This window comes from Mauremys reevesii, linkage group 1, assembly GCF_016161935.1.
Source record: "Mauremys reevesii isolate NIE-2019 linkage group 1, ASM1616193v1, whole genome shotgun sequence".
NCBI lineage: Eukaryota > Metazoa > Chordata > Testudines > Geoemydidae > Mauremys > Mauremys reevesii.
This window is the reverse complement of record NC_052623.1, coordinates 17,142,784-17,155,621: the sequence shown is the minus strand read 5'-3', so window position 1 is coordinate 17,155,621 and position 12,838 is coordinate 17,142,784. Positions and strand designations below refer to the sequence as shown.

Genomic DNA, 12,838 nt, shown 5'->3' with positions numbered 1-12,838 from the left:
ATCCCAAGAGTTACTTTCTTCCAGCTGTGTCCTATGTGTCAAATGTTAATTTTAAAATCAGCATATACCATGAATGAAGCAATGTTCCAGAGCATGCACTGAAAATGAAACTGATGCTACACAGCAACTTGTTGACAGAATGTTAAGGTCCTCTGAGAAATCACCAGTTTCAATATAAAATGATCAGTGTTTATATGAAATCTGAAAAAGGCCAGTGCTTTAAAGGGCCAGAAACGCCCTGAAATTGCAATTATATTATTTTTCCATATTTTTAAGAATGAATTAATCAAACAATAAAACTCCAAAACCAGATGGCCTAGCTAGGAATTTATTGACATGAAGGAAACTAGGGCTCTGGGGGTGAATTTCACAAAACAAATATAAAGTAACCCAGCAGTAAAAAAAAAATTAGAATATAATGAAGATGGAAACTAACTAGAGTTTTCCCCTTCTATCATAGTACATTAATGGGAGATCTAGAAATACTAAGATAGTTTGAAATGTTCACATTGGTAAAACATACCTGGATATTATTTTACATCAAGATTAAGTCCTCAAACCTGCAAACACTTGCACATATGCACAGTCTTATTGTCTTCAACAGGACTGTTCATGTGCTCAAAATGACTCAACTGCACATTTGCAGGATCGGGCCCCGAACTAATACAGCTGAAAACAAAGGACCAGAGTGAGAAGAATTACAACCAGAATAATTAGGAAACTCATCATGCAGTTTCTCTCCTGAAAAAGCACTAGTAAAACTATGAAATCCCAGAGAGGTGTAGGAGAAAAATTATGGAGACATGCTGACTACATTACTGTTACATAAATCTTAATCAGGGCACCCGTCTCAAGACAGTAGTAATTATAGTAGAACGTATTTCTGCAATTAGATAAAAAAATTACATTAATTCACTTATTCTCCTATCCTTCCAAATCTCATATTCAAACACAATTAAATTAGAATTCTGGCTTCATATAACTGCTGTTTGTACCCAGTCCTAAATGATAACATATACCTCTCTTGAAAAAGTCAGAGACCCAGGGGTGATTTACCCCAGCTTTCTCAGCTCCAGGGTTTTTTTGTCACTGTAACTCTGGAGACACTTGGAAATGAGGTCTTGATTCTCAGAATTATCCAGATATAAAATTTAATATTAAAAAACCTGTAGACAAGAATTTAGCCAAGTAAATAGCTATGTAAAAAGGCAGATTGGGATAATACTACATACCAAAAGAAATTTAAAATCAGTGAAGTGGAATTAATAATAGGTGTACAAGTGATAATCACCCTGAATACTCTTGACTGAATGCTGTACATTCCCTCACCCACCCATGTGTCTGTTTTTGTCTTTTAGGACCAGATTCTCCAAATAGACACATGGATAACTTCATGCCTGAGTAGTACATTTCAGTCTATGTGTTTGCAGGACTGGAGTCTTAGCTGGGAACTTCTCTGGGGCAGGGACTGTCTCTTTCTAAAGACTATGCAGTGCCCAGCACATTCTGGATGCTACACCAATACAAAGAGGAGCACTGTCACACTGTTATTAAAACTTTCTACTCTTTCCAACTCCATGTAAGCTCTCACTGGCAAAAAAAAAATCTTAAACTGAAAATTTGCTTAAAATCTAGGATGGCCACCAAAACAAAGTGTTACATTAAAAAGAAGCGGTTGGAATGGCACTTTATTCTGAACCACTTGGTGCTTTAAAACAATAACAAAGTTTAAGCCAAAGTTCCACGTGGTTGTGCAGATCCTGGTGTTTAAACAGACATCTGTAACTATCTAATAAACAAAGCTTTAGATCTGAATGATGGGGGTTAGGAAGTATGGTTACATTATATATAAAAACCTGCATCTGGGCATATATAGTATTGAAAATAAAGAGCGCCATTTTTTTTTAAGTTTAAAAACTTGTTTCTTTAAATCAAAAATTTCTATTTCACTATTGTTTACTCTGGAGGGTTATTTCAAAGGGCAATAAAAATAGTGATGAAGAAGCAGCTGTATAAAATGTGGTTCTGAACAAAAGAAAGTTACCCTTTGCTGTCCATAAAGCCTGCGGCTCAATCAGTCTCAAGTTGCTCCTCTGTCCTGATCACTGCAGTGTTTGGTTTCATTAACTTTGTTGATGTTTTCCATTAGAGCTGGCTGTGCCCTTGAAACCAAGTAATAGAAATTTTAGAGATGGAAAAGATCTTTTAAGTTACTCATTCCATCTCTTTGTCAATGCAAGATTGCGCCGTACAGTTCACGCGTTGGGGCATCGTCCAGTCTAGTTTTAAATGCCCAAAGCTTCCACTAATCACTTCCTTTTGGAGGCTACTTTGCAATTAAAATGTTCTTACTGTCTAGAATACTTCTGATATCTTAAGTTTTCTTTCTCTTAGTATCAGTCCATTATCCCTGGTTATATTCCCTTATACCAATCTAAGCAATCTGCCTCCTGCCATCATGTTTTAACCCTTCCAACTTTGGTACACTTCTGTCCCCCACTTGGTGTTGCTCATCTCTTCGTTCCCTGAACTGCCTCCAATTTGTCAATATTTTCCTGGTAATGGGATTCCAGGAGCTGAGTTCAGTATTCCAGATGAAGTCACAAGAAAGCTGAACAGTGATGCTCTGATCTAGGGTGTGGTGCTTGGGCTACTGCAACCCAACACTTCAGTGCCCTTTGTTTTGGTGCAAACTCACACCTGCTTTGTTCCCTATGGGTGTCTCAGTATTATTTAATTCTAGCCTCAGCTAAAGGGTCAGTATGTTTGGTGGAGTGATGGCATCAGGAGCCTTTCTGGTAGAGAACTGGGTATGGGGAGGGCACAATCATGAGCTACCCATGAGGAAACTATATAGAAAGGAGAGGAGGAGGAGCCATATAGGACTCATGGTGGGAGGGAGTGTGTGTGAACTCACCTGATGTCACATCGTTTCAGACATGGCTGGAACTGAAGTTTTTGGTTCATACTAATTCAGAACAAAAACAGGTTGGTCATGAAGCCATGAGAAGCAAACTTGCTGTTAAGGTTTCAGGGAGCCCAACAATTAGACAGCTGACTGGGTTTGGGGATAAACTAGGTTTGGTCAGGTGACATCTGAGTACTCATTCAATCAACACGAATGATAAATATATAAAGGAGTTCTAGCCGGACAACATATTATTATTAACTTCTAGTCAGACTGTGTGCTATAGCCTAGATGTACCTGTGAAACACCTAGGAAATTCTACCTTCAAGGTTGGATGTAGAAATTCATATATAATAATTTGTAAAGCACTGTGGAATCCTTTGGAAAGATGACATAAATATAGAAAAAGAAATTGAGATATGAAACAAACATGTACGTGGTATCTCTCATACACACTAACTTTTTTCTCCTGAGCAATAACTAAAACATATTTTAACATGGAGACACAGAAAATAAAGAAAACAGATATTTACAAAAAAAGAAATACATCAGACAATATTGGACCTTCAAAACAGCACTATGTATACAATAGTCAGTGAAATTTAATGTCCCCTTGCAACGCTGAATCATGCAAGTAAAGCTTTGTAAAGTTATCTAAAGGTCTTCAACTGGCTGACTTGCAAATGTCAAGGAGCAGAAATACCCTTAGGACAGTTTGTCACTGTCACGGGTCTAGCTGAATAAGTTTTAACATCCCCCCCAAGCAATTTTCTGCCAAAGTATAATAAAAAAGGCACAAAGAAAACTATTTCTTTTTACTGCGGAGCTCCTCCCCACACAGGATAACCTAATGTGGGATACCAAAAATTTCAAAATCTAGATGGACTTTCAAAGGGTTCCACTTGCTGTTGATAAAAACAAAGGCTTTTTTAAAGAGGCAGATACGAAATAAGACCTTATCATAGCAGAATCATACCATGTAAGGTGACCATATGTCCCGTTTTGGCCGGGACAGTCCCAGCTGTCTTGATTTTTTGTATTTTTTTTTTTTTGGCAAAACTGTGCATTTGTCCTATTTGCTCTTGCCAACTGATTATCAGTTGGTAAGAGGAAACTGAACAAATGCACAGTTTTGCCAAGAAAGTTGGGTGTGACCCCTACCAGGACGTGTGTGTGTGTGGGGGGCTGCTGGTAGGCTCTGTGAGCCCATGCCAAACCCTCAGCTCGGGCTGTCTCCCCAGATTGGATGGGTGGCTCCAGCTGTGAGCCCCGCGTGGCTGTCAGTGTCCCACAATGCCCCACCACAGTCGGTGCAAACACTCCTGGTGAGGATGCGCACCACTGGCAGAATGAGGGAAGTGTGGACACCAACAGCATTACTGTGGTGGCTGTACGTCGACCTAAATTAAGCAGACCTAATTTTGTCATGTAGACAATCCCTGTGTCTCCAATGTAAACTGAGCAAGATGATGCCAGAAACAATGGAAGTTACATTTACATACAAGTCAACAGGCGGATGGGAAGTCAACAGGAAAAGACAAACATCAGGGGAGAAGAACTTTATTTGGGGATTCACATGAAAAGAATATATTTCAAAGATTTATTGGCCTATAAAACAAAGTAGAGAGACCCTCTTAGTTATCTGTCACTCAGGGGGCAAAGGGGATAGCACCCTCTGTTTCTGTGAATGATGGATCCTCCTGCCTGGAGAGCTGGAGATGGTAGTAGCTTGATAAAAGTGAGAGACTGTTTTAAGCCAAGATATAGCTTGCTAGAATTAAGTTGTAGGCACTAGAAATTGTGGGTTATTTTTTTGTTTTCTCTGTAACCTTCTCTCTCTCTTTTATTCTTGCTGGGTATTGCTTCAATCTGTGTTCATTAATAAACTACTTATTTCATTACAAAACCCTCCCAGTGCTGTATATTACAGCGTGGGACCTCAGCTAAGCTAAAAGACTGGTGTCTCTCAACACGCAAACTTTGGCCAATAAACATTCCCTGTTGTTGTGGCTAAACTGAATTGTGACCCTTGATTTCTATTTCTGGGGTACTTACTGTCATTTCCAATGCTCTGACCTCAGTGAGATGAAGGTAGCTTTCTGTGTACTGGATCAAAGGCACACAGAAGGCTCCTATCTCCCTCTGGAGCAGTGAGACACACATGAAATAATCATGGGCAAAGATTATGAACAAATTTAAATGAATGCAGAAGAAAGATGGCCAAACAACAACCTCAAGTGTACAAAACTCACCTAAAAGACAGATACCATTTTCTCTGCTGAAAGCTTTCCCAAGAAAGAAAAAAAATCTAAATGATAGTGATTACTAAAAGGCTAACTGGCTTGCACATATCAATTGAGAAAATCTCTATACATTATGCCCATCATGGAGAGCCAATTCTAGTCATAAGTGGTTTGATTTTTGATCTTCAGACAACAGGCTTTTGCACAGTACACTTCTAAAAGGTAAAGGAATGGATCCAGTAAGAAAGCAATATTTTGGAGGTGAGGGTATTTCCTTATATGGCTCACAGAGAGCAGAAGTGGTATTTTTTCCCCCTCAATTCAAATTTAATTGGTTTTCTAACCTCTACAGAATGCAATCTTCTTTTCTTGTTATTAGGATTAGGACAGAATGAAGGTAAAACTTTATTATTATTATTATTGAAATCAGAAATTACTTTCAAGAGAAAACTGGGGACTGTTCCTAATACTACTTTATCTTTGGAGAATTATAAATCTGAAGAGCAATAAGAGGGTTTGCAGCTCCAAGCTGAGCAAGATACACTAAGAAAAACTATTTTGATGAAAAGATAACATTACTACAGTAAGAAAGAGGTCAACTGAAGATGCCAAATTTTTAAAGGGATTAAATTTCCACCAAAAAAATGAAGACTAATTTATTGAAAGAGCTGTAAAGAATCCACATGGTGTGAGGATCATTTCCAGATTTGAATGGCTAACTTTGTTCCCATCTTTAACACTGACTTGCTGATATTCACACTTTGTCAAAACTTTCCTGCTGAGAGTCTAATGTGAGAAACTGAGGGACACGGTAGGATTCAAACTGCTTGTGTTCACATCTTCTGAGGAATTTGAGAGAATGAAGACCAAGATCTTTTTAAGATTTTTTTTTTAAGGTTACTGGTTATTCTCAACATACCTCTTCTATTAACAGCAGCTTTTTTGACCCATGTTATCATCTGAACATCTCAAAGTTTGTGGATTATAGGCTGGAATAGTAACATGTACAAATAAAACTTCAGCCAAGTTTAACATCACGTATCTACTGCTCTTTCTTGACTGTCAGTGTCATTGATTTCTTGCATCTCTGTACTTTATGAAGGATTTCCATAAGTCAACGGCTCCCCAATTTTGGCAAATTAGCTGCAATAGAATTGGATGCAGAAGCTTGCAGCTCAATCAATCAGGTGCCTCTTCCTGAACTGCATATTCCATGGACACAGTGAAAGCCTTGTGTCTTGATACAGGCCACAATTGCAATACTGTGATTTAATCTTTACGACTCTTTTATAAATGCACTTCGGAAGGACAGGAGGGATAAGAATTCTCCATACAATTGTGGGATATGATGATGAACTATTAATTCCTAAATCAAGGTGTATATGAGTGGGGAAGAAATCGGTCTTCCCAATCCATTAAGCTAGCACCTAAGAGGATGAAAGAGAGGGTGAAATCCTGACCCCACTGAAATCAATAGAAAAATCCCCATCAACTTCAAAGGAGCCAAAATTTAACCCAGAGACTGAGTTAAAAAAGATTTTTTTTCAAGTGATAAGTGCTCAGCCACATTAGAGAGAGTGGAAAAATGTTAGGATGAAAATGGTAGATCAATGAAGGGAGCTTTGGTGGCGGTGTCCGCAAACTAGTGATGAAGCTTGCTATCTACAACCTCATTCTTCTGCTTATAAATACTGAATACAGCATCTACAAGAAACCAAAAAAGATTTGGAAAGAGAAAAAAGAAGTTTCCTGGCAAATTTAGGCTGGGAAATTTTAAACATCTATCGATAGTAGGTATGAAGCCATTTTCTGATCGCTCTCTACGTGCAGACTGCATAAAAAGACATCAATATAAGGGGAACCATATGATGTATCATACTTGTTCATTTTATCACTGGATGCCTGAGATTAATGGAGTTTTCAAACGGAATTGTAGTTCTGTTCAGCCTAGAAACAAAGGCATTTACTATATACAGAGGAGTGAGAAGGAGACAGCTGTATTTCATCTTGAAACCCTTATACGCTTTCCAACTGATAGGAATCTAATGGCTTTGTGCAAGGACAGAAAGCCCAGAAGGACTGTCTGGGTCATGCTGCAGTGCTTAAAAGAGGGAGCAGGGTAATTAGTCCAAAGACACAAAATGATTGGAGCAGGGGAACCTAGAAAGGCTACATTGTTGCATCCAAAGCCCATTTACATGTGAGAAATGTTGAACTTGCTCTTACAAGTCAAAAGATTCAACTATATATGCTGGGGGGAAAAACATATTGACACTTTTGTACAATGGTTGTTGACTTGTGCAATGGTTATATATTTTGCTCTGATAAATTTAAAAGTACCACATTAAAATCCTTTAAGTGGGTGCCTAGAGGAACCACGGAGGGGAAATACAGATGCAGTTACCCTGAAACTGTAACACAACTTATCAAAGCACAGCTCCCAGTGCTGGTGCACTGTCTACACTGCCATTTTACAGCACTGAAATTTGCAGCGCTCGGGGGGGTGTTTTTTCACCCCCCTGAGTGAGAAAGTCACAGCACTATAAAGTGGCAGTATAGACAAGGCCAAAGATTGTGGTGGAGTCTCTATCATTGGCATTTTTTCAATCAAGATGGGATATTTTTCTAAAAGAGATGCTCTAGTTCAAACAGGAATTAATTCAGTGAAGTGCTAGGGCAGGGGTGGGCAAACTACCGCCTGCGGGATGGATCTAGCCCACCAGTCATTTTAAGCTGGACCTCGAGCTCCCTCTGGGGAGCGGGGTCTGGGGCTTTCCCTGCTCTGCCGCTCCAGTTGGGGAGCAGGGTCGTGGGCCGTTCCACTTAAACTTAATGAAAAGGTAAATACAACTGAAAATGGAATATTGGTATATACCAAATCAGCTGCCAATCAGGAACAGAGGTTCTGTATGATTGTTTGCTAATGATTTGCAGTAAAGAGTTGTTTTAGAACCAAGGACCTGAACCACAAATGTAATTCACAGTGATGTATATTGTGACAACGTGAACTGAAATGGAGCCTCACGATTCAGGGTAAAAATGGTGCTTTGAGACTCAATTTCTTCAGGTTCAAAAGGCTCCAAGCACTCTTTAAAATGAACTATGAATAAAATTTAGTCACAGTTTGGCAATAAGAAAAAAAATGAGAGTGAAATGAAAGCATTTAAATTAATCCCCGGCACTGGATCTACATAAGGAATTTATTTTGTCTATCGATATGCTTACACACACATGTGTATCTATATATATATAGATATAGACACACACACACACACTGTACACCCCCCCCAAAATGACAATTCAACAACCCCCCCCCCCAAATGACAATTCAACAACAGTTTGCAGTGTTGTAGCTGTGTTCATCCCAGAATACGAGCGAGACAAGAAAGTTGAGGTAATATCTCGTCTCGAACCAGCTTCTGTTGGTGGAAGGGACAAGCTTTCAAGCTTCACAGAGCTCTTCTTCAGCTGGCATTCACAGTGCACAGCAACCCAATCACCAAGTGTTCCAGTGCAGACAGAATCATCTAGCCCTCTTTAGTGCCCTCTTGTCCCCTCCCCTACACTCCAGTTACCAACACACACACGCTGTTATCGCTGGCATGCTTATTTTGGCACCTCAGTTACAAGATACCAGAAGAACTGCATGTTTCAAAGTAGAAAACAAACATTTCACTCCTGCATACATGCTCATGCTGCAAATTGACCAGGGCTTGGAGGGTTCTGGGTAGGATGTTCTCAGCTCCAGGGGAAGGAAACAACTGGCACTGCTACTCTAATGAACTCTCTTGGCCGTGAAAACAGGATTCAATGGGAAGCCTGATCCTGTCCTCCTGGCTCAGAGGTCTCTGTGGGGGTGCTCATAGCAGGATGAGAGTGCTCCTGTTGGAGAGCCGGAGATGGGTCATGTTAAATAGATAAGCTTTTCCACGGGTATGTGGGGAGGAAAAGCTGCTCTATAATGAAAGGCCTGTTTCAATCTCAGGGACTCCTGCAACCTTGGTCTAACATCTTTAATGACTATTATAGGCATTGGCAGCATCAGCATGCATAAGCCTTTATCCATGGCTGGTGACGAGGAAGAGAGCTGGAACTTGAGGAAGGCAAAACCAATAACCTACTTTACCAGAGATATCGAGGCAGGGTAGCTAATGACGCAGTTAAGAGTAGCTCTTCCTTCCCCCACCCCAACACTGTATATCTGGTTGCAAAGTCTAAATAAGTATAAATATATTAATCCTCACAGACCAAAAAATACTCTTTAATGTTTATTAGAAAAAGAAAAATGAATAAACTAATGTTGAATTTATTACCTGTCATCTGGAAAGGGAGAGGAATAGTGAAATAACAGAACTGACAGATGATGCAAAGATATTTAGGTAACAGAGGACTAGAAAGGGCTGTAAGAGGGACTTAAGCAAGCTGGAAAATGGCAAAAAAATGGCAAATGAAATCCAGTGCTGGTAAATGCAAAGTAGTGCATATTGCAAAGAAAATGTTCACACACCACACATGGTTCTAAATTAACTAACAGCTCAAGAAAGGGGCCTGGGTGTCTGCAATGACAGATCGATGAAAACTTCTGCTCAATGTTCAGCAGCAGTCAAAACAAGTTACAAAATGTTAGCATGCATAGGGACTGAATGGAATAGAGAGTAACATGGATATTATTACAATGCCTTTGTATAAACTAGTCGTGTGTCCTTATCTGGATACTTTGGGCAGTACCTGTCACCCCACCTCAAAGAGGAGCTGGGGGCGGCGGGGGAAGGGATTTCAGAGAAGAGCGATGAGAATGATCAAAGGCCTGAAAATACTCTCCTATGAGGAGCCATTGAAAACATTTGGATTGTTACTTTAGAAAGGAGGTCAATAAGGGAGGGCATGAGAAAAGTCTATAAAATAATGAACTGTCTAGAGAGAAGAGCAGCTCAGGAGCTTCTATTTTCCCTCTCTCATAACACAAGGGGAAATGCAATTAAACTAAAAGGTAAGAAATTAAAAACGCATAAAAGGAAATGCTTTTTCATATGTGCAACTAAACTAATGAACTCGTTGCCACAGGAAGTCATTGAGGCCAGGAATCTATCAAGATTTAAAAAGGGATTGGACATTTATATGGTTATCAAGAATATCCAGAGTTATCAAAGTTAATAAAATATTGCAGAAGGGATGTTAAACCTCATGCTTCAGGGCTTAAACCAATTAGAGACCAGGATGAGACCTAATTGGGGGGGGGGCATTATTGCACATCTGCCTACTGGGTAATACTTATAGCTCATAGTGAAACATCTGGTGCCAGCTACTGTCAGAGACAGGATACTGAACTAGATGGACTGCAGTTTTGATCCAGTCTGGCAAATCCTATGTCTTTAACCAGTCCCACACACAAAAGCAATACAACTATAGTAATATACAAGGTGAAATGAGAAGCATCTTCTTAAGGGCTTATCTACACATACAGTGCTGCAGTACCACCACTGTAGCCCTTAGCGTCTGGTACTCCACTTCCCCAAGAGGCAGTAGCTATGACGTCGGAGAAGCACTCCTGTCGACATAGTACTGTCTACACTAGGAGTTCGGTCAGTATAACTACATCGCTCAGGGGTGTGGATTTTCCACATTCCTGAGCGACAGAGCTATAAGTCTGTAGTGTAAACCAAGCCTAAAGAGACAGAGTTCAATTTCAAGCTTTGCACAGCTGGTTATAAATGGGGCAACTTATTTTATATTGTTCCAGAGATACTTTTGTCAAAATGTTTTCAGTGTTAAACTGCACCAAAAAGACAAAGATGCTGCAAAAACAGAGTATAAAAATGAAGAACTGAGGACAGAATTCTAGCAATGGCAAACTCTTACCAACACTACTGTTAGTGTATCTGTTTTATAAACTCCAGTTAAATGCCCCATTTGGCTTTTTGCTTTCAAATCCAGTCTTTGCTCTCATAATTTCCATCTTACATTTCACCTGTCATAGTTTACGTCCTGTGTACTGACATCCCTTGCATTGCATTTTGTCTTACGGAAGGCTAACTTTCATCTGAACACTTTCGTATCTTACTGTTTAATCATATATTTCCCCCCAACTTTCTGCTTTTGTTTCAGAGTCCATATGCATTCCTTGTCTTGCTGCCTGTTTCTAATAACAAAGAGATTACAGTGAAAGCTAGTGTGGTGGTCTCTTACTTCAGTTTTCTTCCTTCTCTAAATTTAGCTTCCAAGATCTCTTTCTTACATCACTGTACCAAATATAGCTGTTTTTAACCTGGATGCATCACAGGCCTCTTCAGCGCTTCTAAAAGTCTGTCTATGTGTCTCATGAATTCCATCACCTTTCCACTTGTCAGGCAAGTCACCAAACATTTCTTGTGCTCACCTCATTACTAGATATCAGTATTTTTGATGGTGGAATCCTCTATGCCCCTACCACTTAACTGAACTTGGTGCATGAGGAATACAGTAACTCCTCACTTAAAGTCATCCCGGTTAACGTTGTTACGTTGCTGATCAATTAGGGAACATACTCATTTAAAGCTGTGCAATGCTCCTTTCTAATGTCGTTTGGCAGTTGCCTGCTTTGTTCACTGCTTGCAGGCAGAGCAGCCCGTTGCAGCTAGCTGGTGGGGGCTTGGAACCAGGGTGGACCGGCAGCCCCCCATCAGTTCCACGCTCCTCTAAGTTCCCTGTGCAGCAGCTACCCAGCAGGCTATCAATTGCCAGCAGTTCAGCTGTCCCTCCCCCCACTGCCATGTGCTGCTCCTGCCCTCTGCCTTGGAGCTGCTCCCCGAGACTCCTGCTTGCTGTGCGAGGGAGAAGGGAGGAAGAGGGGGGCTGTCAGGATGTCCCCCCCCCCCCGCTCCTGCACCCGGCTTACCCCATCTTCCATAGAGCAGGGGGGACACACGACAGGGCTCAGAACGGAGGAAGCTTGTTGGCAGCAGTTGTGGTCTCAAGGCAGTGTACTTAAGAGTAGGGTCAGCGTACTTAAAGGTGAAATGCGCATCTCTCTCTCTCACACACGTGTGTTTCTGTCTCTGTCTGCAATGCTGTCTCTCCTCCCTCCATTCCTGCTGCCTTGTAGAGTGTGAGAGTTAACCCTTGAGGGCTCAGACAATTGCTAGTTAATCATTTAGCAGTAAGGCATTCCCTGGGAAATATCCCACCCTCTGACTGCTCCACCTCAACCAAGCTTCACAATCATCATCACTGTGTACCAGTATAAATTGTTTGTTTAAAACTTATACTGTGTGTGTGTGTATATATATAATATAGTCTTTTGTCTGGTTGAAAAAAAATTCCCTGGAACCTAACCCCCTCATTTACATTAATTTTATGGGGAACTTAGATTCGCTTAGCATCATTTTGCTTAAAGTCGCATTTTTCAGGAACACAACTACAATGTGAAGTGAGGAGTTACTGTAATCACATTCCTCTTCCGGCAACTCCTAGGATGGACACAAAGGGGGCACCAGCTAAAGGGGAAGACACGTGACTTCCTCATGTGACTCCTCCCTGCCCCACCCCCAGCCTGAGGCCCCTGCACTCTCCCCATCCCCTTCCCATCCCACATTACCTGGGGGAGGGGGCTCTGTCCTCTTGCTGCGCTGGCTCCCCCTAGAATGTTCAGCTGCTCTTCCTGGCAGCCAGGCCCCAGAGCCACTCCTGTGCAGCACAGCAGCTGCCTGGG

General features: G+C 40.8%; 1 protein-coding gene across 11 annotated transcripts in view; it reads right to left on the bottom strand.

The window, feature by feature from the left end:
• FAM168A (family with sequence similarity 168 member A) overlaps positions 1–12,838 on the bottom strand; it is a 340,334-nt gene that overhangs the window by 98,929 nt on the left and 228,567 nt on the right. Inside the window, exon 4 of one of the 11 annotated variants that reach the window (XM_039539086.1) lies at positions 2,045–2,162. The exons of the other annotated variants lie outside the window; for them this stretch is intronic. The gene's annotated coding sequence lies outside the window, so the exon portion shown is untranslated. The remainder of the gene's footprint in view (positions 1–2,044; positions 2,163–12,838) is intronic. 11 annotated transcript variants of the gene reach the window in all.